This window comes from Rhipicephalus microplus, chromosome 1 (assembly GCF_043290135.1).
Source record: "Rhipicephalus microplus isolate Deutch F79 chromosome 1, USDA_Rmic, whole genome shotgun sequence".
In the NCBI taxonomy this organism is placed as follows: Eukaryota; Metazoa; Arthropoda; class Arachnida; order Ixodida; family Ixodidae; genus Rhipicephalus; species Rhipicephalus microplus.
The window spans coordinates 71,155,856-71,172,440 of NC_134700.1; the positions used below are offsets into that span (position 1 = coordinate 71,155,856).

Here is a 16,585-nt window from a genome sequence, read left to right on the forward strand (position 1 = left end):
TCCGTGGTGCCCACATGCAGAAACAACGTGTCCACCCGGTGAGGTAGGTACTCAAGTAGCGCCGGAATGTCCGAAAACATAGCACCACCATAGGAGATGAAGCACGGCGTCGACGAGTCGTTCGGGCTGAAGTGCGTGTGGACGTACCGCATGATTGAGTCCCCGATGACGGCACACTTCGTAGGGTAATTTGGATATCTCCGCGACAAACGCTCCGTTGATGATGTACTGGCAGCCATGGTTCAGGTCAGTGGGAGTAATAATTCAATGGGCCAGTTAGTCTTCGTGAAGGTATGGGATATGACACAACGGGAGCGTTGTCAACAAGGATAAATATATTTATTTCCCAACGGTTTCGGGAGGGGACCTCCCTTCATCAGGGGATGAGTTATACTGACATGAGCTTCCAAAACTTCCTTGCTGCCGCGTCCCTCTCGCCTTGAAAGACGTTTGCGAGAGTGAGAGGGAACTGGAAGAAGGAAAAAAAGGAGAAAAAAGACGAAAAAAGAAAGAAAAGGAAGAAAGTAAAAAAGAGGAAGAACCACTGTCAACACTGAGAACGAAGCCAACTGTCCGTCTACATCCACCTACGGTTCATATCACGTGCTGTTCAGTTCTTGGCGTGTGTCGGGCCACCCAAGATTGTCGCCGCGGTGCCGGCAGGGTCCGGGACGGCGTGCCTAAAGAAAGGGGTTTCCCCGTAATTGGTCGTTCGGCGGGCGGCGGGCGGTGTGTGTAAAGGAAAGGTTTCTCGTTAATGGGTCAGTCAGCTATTTACCTTTAATCTTCGTCCGTTTCCCTTCAACGGTCATGAAGTGGTAGGCGAACGTAAACACTTTGTATGTGCATGTGAAAAAAAAGGACAGTGTACACGTACGAGTCAGTCAGAAAAAAGCATGGTCTCCAGCTATCAATCTTTGTCACCAATTTTCTCCTGGCTTACTTCTCGGAGGCAGTTGAGTTTTCCGGGGTCCTCGTTGATACCGGCTACTAATGTACGAAATTTGAAAATAAAATATGCCTCACGCTGTTCGCGCTCGCGTCTGTTTGAAAAACCGGACTGCAAAAGAGTTACGCTAATATTTTTAAAACCGTGGTTTGGCAGGCGCAGATGTCTAGATAAAGGTAGCTTCGGCAGTGAAGTGGCGTGTTCTATTACGTCGAACATGGTTTCTCAACACTCCCGCTGCGCCGCTTCCTGGCTGCTGACGGCTTACATGCAAGCTTCGAGGGGGTCGCGCTGCTGGCACAGCACACGAGGGTGCAGCTGCAAAGGACGTCGGCGGCATGGAGATCGGCGGCAATCGCTTGCACGGACAACTCCAGTGCCAAGCCCCCTCAACAACAAGAAGCCGAGCGACACACAGAGCCATCCAGGGCACCAGCAGTGACGATGTCGCCACTACCACCAGCGAGGCCAGCGAGCCAGCGGGTCCCACCAGTGAGTCAGAGATCGGCGGCAACGGCTTGCACGGCAAACTCCAGTGCCAAACCCACTCAACAACAGGGAGCCGAGGGACACAAAGAGCCATCCAGGGTCCCAGCAGTGACGACGGCGCCACTCCCACCAGCGAGGCCTTACAACACCAGGCGGACGAATGCGGCGAAGACCAAGGCGGCGGCTTCCAAATGACACGGGGAAACAAAAGGTACGGGCAGTCTTAAACACGCATGGTCCCACTCATTTCTATCGATTAGGAAAATCATTGAAAAGCGGGTGCAATACGAAAAACACGTGGAACAACTAACCAAATATCTATCTCACGAAATTGCACCTAAGGGTCCCCGCCCAGCCTGCAACCCCTCAATGTCTACACTAAGTGAAGCAGAAAGGGGGAAGTGGGAAAAAATATTACTAGAAGCGTCCTTGCAACTGACTCGGGTCATTGCGGACCATTGTGAGCGTAAGGCCGCCGAACACAGTGTCACGGAGGCCACGCAGAAATTGGTATCTAATCTCGGAGAGCATGAGGCAAGAGAACTGGAAAGATATGAACTAAAGAAGAGAGGCGAAATTTCAGTAGTAAAAGATAGAAAATTCAAGCGGGATTGCAGTAGCTCCACTGCTCTGCAACAGGAAAATAGGAATGAGGCCGTACAAGAACACCAGGGACCACCCGTACCTCAACCTAACTTTGAGGAGAAAAATGGGAACTCAGAACCACAGTGCAATCCTAATCAAAACATCCTTACTCTCGAATATGACACTGACACTCCCGTGCCACGTGATAGCCAAGAGCAGCCGAAAACTTATGAGGAAAATGTCCTCAATCTGTCAAAAACAACACTCACACCCGCTCAGCTTCAACTTTTGTCGAGAGGCTTGACCTTTTGTCCATCATCCGGTAAATTCAATGAATTTGAACTGTACCAAGACCTCGATAACTTTGCGCGTAATCTCCGCCTCCGTGAATACTTTCATGATCGCAAGGACTGTACGAACGAGAATAGAGTGATTGGTGGTGACAGATCATGGTGTCCGGGTGAGCAGAGGGACAAGCACCTCGATATGTATATATCAGCAGTTCAAAAAGATATCATCAGAGCATATGGAAAAAATCGTCCATTTCGAAACAACATATCAAAGTCAGAACGAAGGGCACTCGATGAACTACGAAAAAACACTGGAATTACTATCAAACCGGCTGATAAAGGAGGCTGCATAGTAATTCTAAATACGTCGGACTACTTAAAGGAAGGGGAACGACAGCTATCAGACACAAAATTCTACAAAGAACTTCCAACGGACCCGACTCCCGAATTTGAAAGGGAGATAAAAGTAACCCTAAACAATCTCCGCCGGGACGAGAAAATTACCGGCAAAATGTTAAAAGCAATGTTACCGGCCCACTCTGTTCCCGGTCGATTCTGTTTGCTCCCCAAAATACACAAGGCAGGTAATCCAGGACGTTCGATAGTATCCAGTAACAGCACATCAACAGAAAATATATCAGAATTCATCAATTCCTTAATAAAAAACATCCCCCCAAATTTTCCCTATTACCTAAAGGACACAAACTACTTCATCTGCGAAGTCTCGACATCCCAGGCGGCAGTTTTCTGGTGACCATGGACGTCTGCTCACTGTACACCAACATACCCCACCATGACGAAATAGCGGCTATGGTTTCTGAATATGTAAAATCTGACTCATCAACTAGTGTAAGTGGCGAGGTATTGTTTACACTTCTTGAACTTGTACTAAATTATAGCCATTTTGAGTTCAACGGCAAGCATTTCCTTCAGGTCAGTGGCACTGCAATGGGCACGAAAATGGCCCCAAACTTCGCGAGCACCTTTATGGCTTCACTTGAAATCCCATTCATTGAGGGACGCACCTTGAAACCTTTCTACTACAGAAGATACTTAGACGATATTTTCTTGATATGGAACCATGATGAGGGAAGTCTTTTCCGCTTCATAGAGGATTTCAACAAATGCCACCCGTCAATAAAATTTACGCACAAAATTTCCAAAACTAGCATTAACTTTTTGGACGTTACTGTCACGGTTGAAAATGACCGCTTGTCAACAAACCTTTACAAAAAGCCTACAGACCGTCAAATGTACCTACATTTCAACAGCAGCCACCCAAAGCATTGCAAAACGGGTATTCCATATTCTCAGGCCTACCGGTACCGAAGATTATGCACCGATATGCGGGAGTTTGACAGACACGCGGAACACCTAAAGCATTCCTTATTGAAACAAAATTATCCGGAAGACATTATTGACGATGCCATACTACGTGCTCGCAACGTGAACAGGAATGATATAATTAAGGGACCAAACAAAGTACCTAAAACGACTTCCCAAACGAACCTTGTACTAACTTACTCCTCATCAGCGCCATGAATCAACAACATACTTTCCCGCCATTTCAACATAATCAGGCAAAGCAAACGACTAACTTCTATTTTCGCGAAGCCACCTCACGTGGTGTACCGCCGGGATAAAAATCTGAAGGACATTCTTGTCAGGGCAAAAACAAACACCCCCAAAATTCAATCAGGGTGCCATCCCTGCGGAAAATCTCGATGCAAGGTATGCCCACAGATGCTCACAACACGTGAATCCAAAGCGAACTTCTCGGATTTCAAATTCTGCATAACTGAAAGCCTTAATTGTGACTCCAGTAACGTAATATACATCTACATTGCAACATCTGCGGACAAGAATATATCGGCCAAACAGACACGCCATTTCGGCTGCGGTTCAATAATCACCGGTACCACGCCACTTCACTGCCGAAGCTACCTTTATCTAGACATCTGCGCCTGCCAAACCACAGTTTTAAAAATATTAGCGTAACTCTTTTGCAGTCCGGTTTTTCAAACAGACGCGAGCGCGAACAGCGTGAGGCATATTTTATTTTCAAATTTCGTACATTAGTAGCCGGTATCAACGACGACCCCGGAAAACTCAACTGCCTCCGAAAAGTAAGCCAGGAGAAAATTGATGACAAAGATTGATAGCTGGAGACTATGCTTTTTTCTGACTGACTCGTACGTGTACACTGTCCTTTTTTTTTTCACATGCACATACAAAGTGTTTACGTTCGCCTACCACTTCATGACCGTTGAAGGGAAACGGACGAAGATTAAAGGTAAATAGCCGACCGACCCATTAACGAGAAACCTTTCCTTTACACACACCGCCCGCCGCCCGCCGAACGACCAATTACGGGGAAACCCCTTTCTTTAGGCACGCCGTCCCGGACCCTCCCGGCACCGCGGCGACAATCTTGGGTGGCCCGACACACGCCAAGAACTGAACAGCACGTGATATGAACCGTAGGTGGATGTAGACGGACAGTTGGCTTCGTTCTCAGTGTTGACAGTGGTTCTTCCTCTTTTTTACTTTCTTTCTTTTCTTTCTTTTTTCGTCTTTTTTCTCCTTTTTTTCCTTCTTCCAGTTCCCTCTCACTCTCGCAAACGTCTTTCAAGGCGAGAGGGACGCGGCAGCAAGGAAGTTTTGGAAGCTCATGTCAGTATAACTCATCCCCTGATGAAGGGAGGTCCCCTCCCGAAACCGTTGGGAAATAATTATATTTATCCTTGTTGACAACGCTCCCGTTGTGCCATATCCCATACCTTCACGAAGACTAACTGGCCCATTGAATAATTACTCCCACTATATATATATATATATATATATATATATATATATATCTACGGTGCACATATAGTCAAGAAATAAAGGAGCACACTGAAGAAAATTGCATAGTTTTTCACTTTACATTTCGGCAGTGGCACGGCATTCGTCAGGATGAACAGAAATACGAGTGTGTGGTCGCTTTTACGAGCAGGCATGAACACGGGAGTACCAAACACGCGCGATCAGCATATGAGTGTCCAGAAATTTTCAGAACAGCCGCGACAACACTAAAAAAAGCATTAGAAAAATTGTAATACAGTAGACAAGATTATGGGCATGTAAAAATGCATTTGTACTATTGACCATTGACGACGATCACGCATGAAAAAAAAGTGATAACCTTTAGAAAGTAAACAATACGTAAGAGATGCTTGTTTAAATATTTCGCCCAAATGCGGACGTGAGGGCATCATAGAAAGACATCACACTTTGCCTACGCATTGGTTAATGCCAGATAACACACTATTGAATTTATCGCGATCAGGAAAGATTCTTGAGTATCGCGATCATGATGAGGTTTAAAGCCTGATTCTAATAATGTCCCCATAACCTTGTCAAACGAATGTAATGGTAGATGAAAATGCTTCGACAATGGAAGATGTGGCAAACTGTTTACGTGTGATTTGGTGTTTTTGAAACGGATACGAAAGGATGTCTCGGTTTGACCGATGTATTGCACGTGGCAGATTGAGCATGCAAAACATTGAAAGATGTTGCTGCTATCGCAGTACAAGACCCTTTATTCTTAAGTGAAAAGTTAGATGCCCAGCTTTTAGCAACAGTCGCAGTGGTCATAAGCGCACAAACTTTACATCGCGGTTTGTTACAGGGGTGACAACCAATAAGGGCACCTGTTGCACAATACCGGAGGTACCGGTGCATGACGGTAACCTGCAAACAGTCGTTGTTGACGCAAAAAGATATGACAAAAGAGTCGAGATCAAGGCTTTGAGGTAGTGGAAATCAACAGAGAGGCGCATGGGTGGGATGGTTGTCAACAAGATTAAATTTAATTCAATAGGAGGCTAGGTCATGAGGTGGGTTGGCGACTTGCAGGATGTGCAGTAGCTTTGTGGGAGGGGGGGCACGTGTGCCTTTCGGCCTCTAGAATAGCTAGTAACGAGGAAAGCAACTAGGGGGAGTGGGACTCTTGGACAAGTGGTATAGACAGATTCGATTGCAAAGTTGCACTATTATCCATGACACGTAGAGTGCGGGGGAGAAATTGACGTAGGCACGAGGGCCGAGCAAAACAGACGTAGGGTATATTAACTTGCAGGATGGCAGGAATGGGTTGAAGAAAGCAGAAATAGAAAAACACCTAAGGGAGGAGAAGCTCATGGTATACAGATTTGTAGCAAAAACTCTTAGGAACAGGGAACAACCACCTCCTAGCAGTCCGGACTACGCATGTGAATAATTTGATAGAACAGAAGGCCGCCGAAAGAGGGTGGCATTGGGACATTTAATCATAAAAGTACAGACTGGCAATGGGTCAAGCAGGAGTGCAGGGATCATTTATGGCAAGAGGGGAAAATGGCAGAGCATATGACGCTCCTCCGTTTTGTATACATTCGGATAGGGGTGAAAGCCAGAGATAAAAACCAAGAAATGGTGCAGTGCATATAAAATGACATTGATGAACTAGGACAAGAGTGCGAGATAATTATATTAGGAAATATAATTGCGCACATAGAAGTTATGGATGAATATACTGACCCAACAGGCATAATGCTAATAGATGTGAGAAATGCTGGATTTATTGGTTTGAAACAGTGCCGAGGAGTGCGAAGGGCGGAAAACATGGAAGTAGGGAAACGTGAATTCGACGATACATCACTCGATGATCTCACGTAGGATGTATGATCCGCTAAGGGTGGTGAAAATAGATGAATGGGAGTGCAGAAGCTTAGGTATCACAAACGTATCAAGCTGAGTTTTGGAAGAAAAATGAAAATGGGAAGGAGGCATTATGAACCACATGGTAATAAATATTGCGAAATCGAATAGAAATAGTCACTAAAGGGATAGGAAAATTATCACTGATCATACAACCACTGAGGATCACTGAGGATACAACTACATTATTACCTTAAAAATCTCGACTCAAGGCGTCACCGCTATGCATTTAGTGCAACGAAATTGAAACAATTGAACACTTCTCTTTATTCTGTCATCGTTATTCTTATCAGAGGAAAAGATTTTTACTAGCCCTTTTACAAAAGCTCGGAATAGAAGTAAATCTACCAGCAATTTTGTCACTTGGCGGAACTTCATTTGGTTACTGCCACAGGGATATATGCTCCACTGTGTTTGATTACATCAACGCAACTAAAAGATTACCATGCTAGTGAACCCTAAACTTTTCAGATCTTAAGTTTTTAATTCGTAGCTATGTATGTCAAAAACAATAGATGGTTTAACCGCTTGCTCAGCAAACATTTTTGTTTATTGGTAGTATTATTTCTAAACTACTTTTTTAGATTGGGTATATTTTCATTTTAGTTTTATTTAGGTATCATGCCACCCGGTTCTTGGCCCCTCCCCCTCTGTGGGTGAGCACTATCCATCTGAGGCCATCAGCATCAACATCAACTCTACGAGCGCTATCTCTGTGTCTGTATTCATTACAATGGCGCAGTTCGACAAGTGATCCTTTCGGTTGATGCCACCTGCACACGTCCTCACAGGTCGTGCAGGTGGCACCCAGGAACGCCGTCTATGCTTTTTAGGCGATTGTGTCGACAACCCGACCATCACTCCAGCTGCCCACCAGACCACTAATGGACGGCGTCCATGCCTCCCTTGTGGTACCAAAGCACGACCTAACAGACACTATGCTACCACTTCGCGGCAAGAATACGCACGTGCCCCTGTCCTTGGGAGAAGGCTGTTTAAGCTTCCTGTGGTATCGTGGCCTGGAGCCATGACGAAGGGAGAGGATACGCTTCTATAACACAACAAACTGTATGAAGCTTTATTTTAGAACGCGTGTATATGTAAGACAACAACAAGACAACGAATGTTGCTAGACTATCTATTGAAAGCGAAACTAGCGACATAACATATTTCCTCCCTTAAAACTACGCTGTTAGTGTGTTAAAAAACAGTTACCACAACTACAACATCTAACACTAATTAAAAAAGGAAACAAACTGCAAAAGAGGAAACCCGCTATCATACATAGTCGTCGTATCGTTTTGGAGGACGTCTTGCCCTTGGTGGTTGTACACGTTCTAGAGCCATTAACGGTTGTGGTTTAGGCAGGCTTGGGTCTCAAACAGCTTGTTTGGCTAACCAAGCAGAAAGAGGTGCACCTACTTCGTTCCGGCATCGTGAGCCGTATGAGTGGTCGGTGGAACAACAATAGCTACGGCTGCCACTTGAGATGCCTGACGAGCAGCTGGTAGCTCCGCATGTTCCAGTAATGGTGACATCAGTGTGCTAGCCTCCGGCACGCTCCAGTTCTTCTGTGAATGCAAGACGTAGACATCTGAAGGAACTATGGCAAGCGTAGATGCATTCCATACCTTGCCATCATCGAGACGGAAACAGAAAGGTCCGCGTTGTTCGACAATTGTACAGGGACAGCGAAACAAAAGGTCTCCTTTGAAGACGAAGTAGGGTTTTCTCACCCTAACGAAGTCTCCAACAGTGTTTTTTGTCGTTTTCGCAGCTAGACGAAGATCTGTGTGTTTCTTGCTGCTGTCTTGCTTTTGCTTCATTCTGTGACGCAGCAAACTAAGCTCGGTAGCTTGGTTTTTGAAGAAAGAAGACGAGTATACGGCGACTGTCATAAATGCGGCGCTTGTAAAGAGGAAAGAAATTATTTGAAGGAGGTCGGTACAAGTGCAAAGTTTTAATGGAAGGATACAAATTTATGATAAATGGGTGAGAACAAGTGTCCCTCTTGAAGGCCAGAATGCCGACATTGACGCTCTTGTAGTAAAAAGGTGTGACTCTAAATTTTTACTTTCTCGACCTGATATGTAGACACCGTAAGTTAAATCTTTATTGAAACGATAAAGTAAGTGTGGCACAAGAGACGTGCGCGTCGTTCTACGTTGCGGACCACCTTGTTTAGTGTGAAAAACACCTGCGTGAGAAATTCCCAGCACTTGCCTGTCTAGGCAACTATCCACCGGCAACAACATACTTAGTGTTCTCTTTGGGCTGAAACATAGTACGCTGGTCAAAAAAAAACCGTACAGCATGTCCCGCGACTAGAAAATTTGGCTGAAGACTGAAATCCAGAATATGTTAGATGCTGGAATAATACGGCCGCCCTTCTCTACATTCGTCTCGCCTATTACTTTGGCTTAAAAAACAGACGAATTTTTACGACTGTGCATTGATTACCGGATTCTAAATTGCCGAACAGACATTTCATTTTCCGATGTCCAGGATTGATAAAATATTTGAATAAACCAAAGGCTTCAAGCTGCTTTTCCGTATAGACCTCTGCGAAGGATTTGGCAGACTCCGCTGGAAGAGAAACACAAAATGTAGACGGCTTTTGTCACCTCATTTTACATGTACGAATATATTTATTTACCTTTCGGGTGAAGAAACAGTACGACATCGTTTCAAAAAATGATCAATAGTGTTCTCGAGCCATTCCATAGATAATTCCGCATTGTATACGTAGACCACATCATAGTCTATTTCAAAAATCAAACATCGCATGCAGAGCATTGACATCTATTTTGATGGCACTGAGGGACGTCCAACTAAAGGTCAACTTTAGGAATATGAAATTTCTCAAACAAGAGGTTACATTTCTCGGGCGCATTTTGGACGGATATACAAAGAGTACGAAACGAGAGTCCGTACATCGTGCACAATCGACAAAGAAGCCAGTCAATGTACACGTAGTCAGAGTGTTTCTAGGCCTCGCAAGACATTTTAGAAGCTACATAAGTATTTTGCACCACGAGCGAAGCCGCTGAAAAACTTCCTTCGTAAAGACACAGATTTAATCTGGATATAAGAGTAACAGGGGGTGTACAAAAACTTGGTATTAGCCATATTATCAGATCTAGTTCTTACACTGCCGGACTTCCCTGTTCCATTTGAACTCACAACGGACGCACTGAACTACAGCGCAGCTGCTGTGCTGTACCAAAGAACAGACACAACGACAAGTGATAGGATATGACTCCTACACCTTCACGAAGTCGGAACTAAATTACAGCATGACTGAAAAGAGGCATTGGCTGTTGTATTGGCGATTAGGTATTTTCGATCATACTTAGAGGGCACAAAATTCAAGATGTGCACTGACCCTGAGGCGTTTACATATCTGCTAAACGGTGCTCAAGCGAAAGGCTGAATCGCTAGATGGATAGGTGAAATCCAGTAATTTGATTTTGAGGTGAATCACAGAAGCGGACAAGGTTTGTCATACGCTGACGCCCTTTCTAGACTTCCCATCACCAATAACTGTACCGACGATGAGAGCGTTAACTCATTTCAAATAAGGGAAGTCACTGAGACGCTGGTGATTGTAGATTACAAATTTCAGGTACCGGATACTGTGAGAAAAAGACTTCTTGACTTTTAACACGGCAGTACAGTCATGAGGGCATGAAGGCTTCAGGCGAACATACTACAAAATGAGAAGATTTGCGTGGCCTCGCATAAAAAAATTTATTTGCGATTGCATTAGCTCTTGTCAGGATTTTCAACTGAACAAAGCAAAATTTAAGCAAAAGACAGACAGCATGATATTTCCACCTTACTCAAATGCTTTGTTTGAAAACGTGCACGCTGATTTAGCTGAACTGAACAAAAAAAGCGAAGGAGGGAACAAAACACAATCCTTTTTTAGTGTGCATTGATGAATGCCCACGGATGCTAGCCGCCAACTCAGGAAAAGAAAATGCCGCTACTGTCATATCACTCTTGAGCAGAAGCATGTTTAAAGGGGTGGGTGAAGTGTGTTGTCTCCGACAATTGAGCCACGTTCAAGAACCATATATTCGCAAAAAAGGCAAAAGAAAGAAACATTGTCATGAAGTTTACAGCCCCATACCACCAATCAGCTAAACGACTAGCGGAGCATGTGATACAAGATGTCGAACAACATGTAAGTATTTACCCGGGATTTCCAGCTGGGTGGTAGCGTTGCCTCCAAGCAGCTGTGTCGCACCACAAATGATCACATGCAACCACTCTTGAGTGCAGACCTCAATACGCCGCCTTTGGTGAAACTGCCTATTTAACTGCGGATGACACACTTGGCATGGCAGAGAAGCTTCACTTGAAAGAAACAAAGAAAACGTCTGACCAACAATAGAAGCCCATAGAAGCTACGAATAGAAATTTCGACAAGCGTCATAGCACAAACATTCAAGCGATAGCACTAGGTGGAATGGCTCTGGTGCAGAAAGGTTATGGTAGTACTTACACAAAGCTTGTAGGTCCCTTTAGAGTGGTGAAACTAACAGAAAAAGAAGGAGGGCTGAAGACTATCGGCTACATGACAGAAAACGGTTTGATGGAAATAGCAGCCATTTACAATGTCATTCATTATTTGGAGTGGAGTGATAAAATAAAGGCAGGGAAAGTGTAGTGGGTTGGTACTACGATGGACAGATTTGGTGGGAAGAAGGAAAAGACGAAGAAAAAGAATAAAAAGATCGCGCTTTTCGGCCTTTGCCTGTTTATCGTGGAATCTTACAATGAATACTGAATTGAACACGGAAAGCCGAAAAGTGGGTCTCAATATTATTATGCACAAATTTAAAGTAATGTACAACAGTCCCGGCATAAACCAGCACTTTCGATAGGTGGAGAGACGCTGGCAGTTGTAAAAGAATATGTCTACTTATGACAGGTAGTAACCACGGAGTATAATGATGATAGTGAAATAACTAAAAGAATAAAGATGGGGTGGATTAGATTCGGCAAGCATTCTCAAATCATGAATGGTAGTCTGCTACTAGCCCTCATGATGAATGTATATAACAGCTGCATATTGACAGTACTTACCTACAGAGAGGAAACCTGGTGACTTACAAAAACGTTTCCAATTAAATAGAGGAGGACACAGTGAGCGATGGGAAAAATGATAGGAACCACCTTACGAGACAAGAAAAGGTAAGATAATGTCAGGAAACAAACCAGGGTTAAGGATATTATATCGATAACCAAGAACAAGAAATGGACATGAGCTGGGCATGTAGCACGTAGGCAGGATAATCGCTAGTCATTAAGGGTAACTGACTGGATTCCCAGAGAAGGCGAACGCATGGTGAGGAAACAGAAAGTTAAGTGGGCCGATGAGATGAAAAGGTCGCAGGTATTGGCCGCGAAATCAAGCAGAGTCACTGCCTGGCGGCAACTCGCCGAAGTAGTGAAGTGTGGATTGCTCCGTACGTCGTCTATGCGCCACGTCGTGTTTACATGTGCGTGTACGTCATGCACATTCCTAAAGTGTGATTTGTCCAGTCATGTAAGCGCTAGTGTAACTGTTTCCACGTATGCCTGAAGCGACGTACGAAAGCCTTTGGTCTTCCTCGGCTGCTAATGCATTGTAATAAAATCGGCAAGTGCAACTTTCTTAAATTCTATTTGTTGTCATCGTACCCTTCATTCAGCAAAATTATTTCAGAGTGAGAGAGGGCTTTCTCTTTCAAGCACATTGCAAAATGCTCTTGGCATCCTTTCGAACATGCGGACTATTAGGTGGTGTGTGAATCCAGCGTTTCATAGTGACTCGGTTGTGAAAAAGAAGAAAGGGGCTCTACGCCATGCACTTGCGCGTTGTTGGTAAGTGTAACCCTACGGCACTGCAGTTTGCCAATCATGTGAAGAGCCTTAGTTGTGTTTATCTAGCCGTGGTGCCACAACACAAAATATTACTATCACATAAACTGTGATACTTCGACAAGTAAACTGTGCCTAAAATATAGTTAACGTGCGCAACCATGTGCTTAGATTTAAAACTGCTTTAAAAAGCATTGACGTTGAAAATGAATTCAGAGGACATGCCTTTATAAATTTACTGAAATTGTTTCTTTTTTTCATTGTTTTCAGCGTTTGTGTGATGTTCTTAGCGACCGATAGAAGGCAGTGGTTATTTTTGTCTGAAAAAAAAAACATGCTTGTCCAACTAACTAGGCCTAGGTTGAAGCATTGTCATGCACGTAATCTCTCGTTGAAAACTTTCTGCTGAACTCCTATATAGGATTTTTACTGGTGCAAGAACATGTGTGCACACGTGGTAAACGCAATGTAGCGCAAAACACCGTCAGCCACTAAGCTTTCCTGAATAGGCCTATCAACTGTCGCACGTTTCACAGTGAACAAAATAAGAGAAAAAAAAAGAATCCTAAAAGTATAGGTTGTGAACGGCGGTACTGAACGAATTGCACAGATATGCGGGCTTTCTACGATCTATCTTTTTCTCTTTTTTGCCATATGCAGATCACAGAGGTGTAAATAGGTAGTTCAGTCATGCTACAGCAGTGGGCAGCAGGTAGAACACAAGCTAACCACGTACAAACAACACAACGAACGCGTGATTTAGTGCGAAAGCGTGAAGAGAACCACCAAGGCAGAGCATCCCTATTAAAAGCAAAATGCGCTTTACTCGCGGGTATTGTTAATGTTGCATAGGCATCGTGAACCGATTCAGTAGAGGAGATCGTATCAACAGTACGCTGTAGCCAACATATTTCATCCGCTGACAATCGGCTCAGACCAAACGCAACGAAGCACCGCTGCGTGTATTTGTATACGCGCCGTCGACTACCTATCCACCCTTTCGCGGGATGGTGCTGCCACGTATAGCCCGATCTCGCTTGAATAACGTGGTAACAAAAAGCACAAGACCGGGTTGATTGGCTGATCTTGGCAAAGGCATTCGCCATGCAGTGTGCGTAGTGAGACTGATGATGATAGTTCAACAGTTATCGTTGGATCTGAATATTGATATAGTTAGCCTAGCCTCAGCACTTTCCCGTTTAATTCCCCCAATCCAATGCTTTTCAAGGATGCACGAAAATTTAGAATGAAAATTTACTGTAGAAATCTTCATAAGAAATCCTCATTAGTTAAAAAAAGGAATGTAGGGGTGGTTGCACTGTGCCTGTGCAATGCTTCAATGACTGGAAGCACCAATCACAGGAACTTACGAACACTTAGAGAAATGCAATAAGCGTAAGTCGGCGATCCTTCAGAGGCACCTCAAACAACTAGAGACATGACTTCGATGTGGATACAAGTAACCAGAATGTTCACTGTGAGCCACTATGTGCATGACGACAGCACCGAACACTCGAGAACCAAGGAAGCTGTAATATCTTTAACATAATCTGCACTGTCCTCACTTGAACTTCATAACCTTCAAAAAAATTTAAGACGGGGCAGGATCAAAGGTAGTACCACGGCAGAACCGGTTCATTAGCCATATGCAGGATAGGTTATAGGGTTGCTTCTCACTTACCCCAATAATGACAAAAACTTAATTGGTTTGGGCATTTGTTAAATAGTACCGTATTCATGTCTGCTTGAAAACAGAAGGTCCAAATTAGAAGAAAAACGTTTTGCCATGAAACCTTTCTTAGGGTAATATTCCAGTCAATTCCGTCGCCATATGTTTCATAAAGGAAACGACTGACCAACGGCAGATAGCATTTGAACCACGAACGTCAGCTTGCAAGCACACATAATTTTTACAGCGCAAGCTGTACATGACCAAAAAAAAAAGACATTCAGCATACGTTTCACGAATGGTCTCCATTGGCTGTGCTATTACTTACGTTGTTCTCAGCATAGTACCCAAGCACGCATGCCGCTGGCTGCACTTCGAGTGACGCCATGCATGCCGTAGTAGCCGTGGCGCCGAGCACGTGTGCATAGGTTTCTACTGAGAGCTTCCTAACGCGTATGCCGCTGACAACTATAAGAACGCCCACAGTGGAAACGCGACAGAGCGCGCAATAGCAGTGCCGATGCTGCAGTCCAAGCACAAAAACAGGCTCGGGAGGCCGAATACCGGCAACAACTGCGTACCGATCATCCGGCCGCTTTCTAATCCACGCTAAATGGCGAACGAAAATGGAAGCGCTGGTAGGGGCAGATGCCGCAAATTGAGCCGCCAAGTTCGCTATGTCAAATGCTTGCAACAATATGCGCCGAACAAGCGCATTGTGGGCACAATGATGTCAACGTGTTGATTGCGGGAGCGAGTTCAGTGACCGAACGCCCGCTTTTCATCGGGAGTTTCTCCAGCAGCACTTAGGTTTCGGCTGTGACGTCTGGAACGTCCTGTGGTTCAAAATAACCACAGTGATTAACACATTGCCAAGCAAATTAAACCACTCACTACAATATTCCATAATCGTGATCATGCAAGACACATTGTGTGGCATGTGAAATAAACACTGTGGTAAACCGAAGCCAAACCTGTCGAACCTCATTAGGAAGCACGAACAAGTACCCAACAATTGTGAAAGGCTTCTGTGCAGCGCCGGGGTAAACCCACCGCTAAACGCAGAGACTGCACGTTTTAGCTTGCGCTGGTTACCCACTTAAACGGAGTGCTTGGGTGGTGATTATCTCACCGATGTTGGTGGCGTGACAATCAGTGCATGAAAACTCATAGGCTGGCCATAGGTTGACGGTGGTTTGAAATAGGTTGACAATGGGCGTTCTCGCTGTTGCATGTAATAAACTATCATTCCTACACTTCTCAGAGATTATTTGTTATTGCACTTACGAAAACACGCATTATATGAGTACGTATTGAAATCCGGCTTATGACGGCGTAGATACGCGAATGTCTGCTTACTCTGAAATACCAAATCTTCGTTCCTTCGCAATCTAAAAAATTGATATTACGCATAACCATCTTTTCAATCTCTATGACTGCTCCACATGACAATTAATACATAGCTAAGGGCTATTTTCAATAATTGGGTGTTCGAGTAGGGTTTTGGAATAGAATGGCTACGAATCAGTCTTCCCTGCCTATACAGAATTAAATGTTACTATTTGTTGTTTTTTTCAATGTCGTGGTTAAGCTAGCTCATCTGCTGTGTGTGGCACTAAGAGGGCTTCTATCACTGCATTCACTTCTAAAAGGAAACATGTACTCACGATACAAAGCTAAAAGCTTGTCCTCGTGTTCTCCTTGTTGCTTGCTGCTAAAAAAGCCGGCAGTTGGGTACATCGAGTAAGATAACCAGAGCAGTAGAAACGGCTACGGCAACCAGCGCGGAAGGTTCTTCTTCTTCTTCTTCAGCCTTGCATCTTACTCCGATCCAAACTGACCGTTCCCCACTGTGTTTGACGCTTCTAAAGTTGGATAACACGGGAATACCGCTTCCCCGTGTTTTGACGTTACTTGTAAGTACGCAACCCTCTCGAATGAAATGGCAAAAACGGGAAATTTTCACTCTTCGGGATGGCATCAACAGAA

At 44.4% G+C, this 16,585-nt stretch overlaps 1 long non-coding RNA gene across 1 annotated transcript in view; it reads right to left on the reverse strand.

Annotated features, from left to right (window-relative positions):
- LOC142768135 (uncharacterized) overlaps positions 1 to 16,370 on the reverse strand; it is an 80,389-nt gene extending 64,019 nt beyond the window's left edge. Inside the window, exon 1 of the long non-coding RNA XR_012885255.1 lies at positions 16,264 to 16,370. This is a non-coding gene — a long non-coding RNA (uncharacterized LOC142768135). The remainder of the gene's footprint in view (positions 1 to 16,263) is intronic.
- Positions 16,371 to 16,585: the final 215 nt, after the last annotated feature.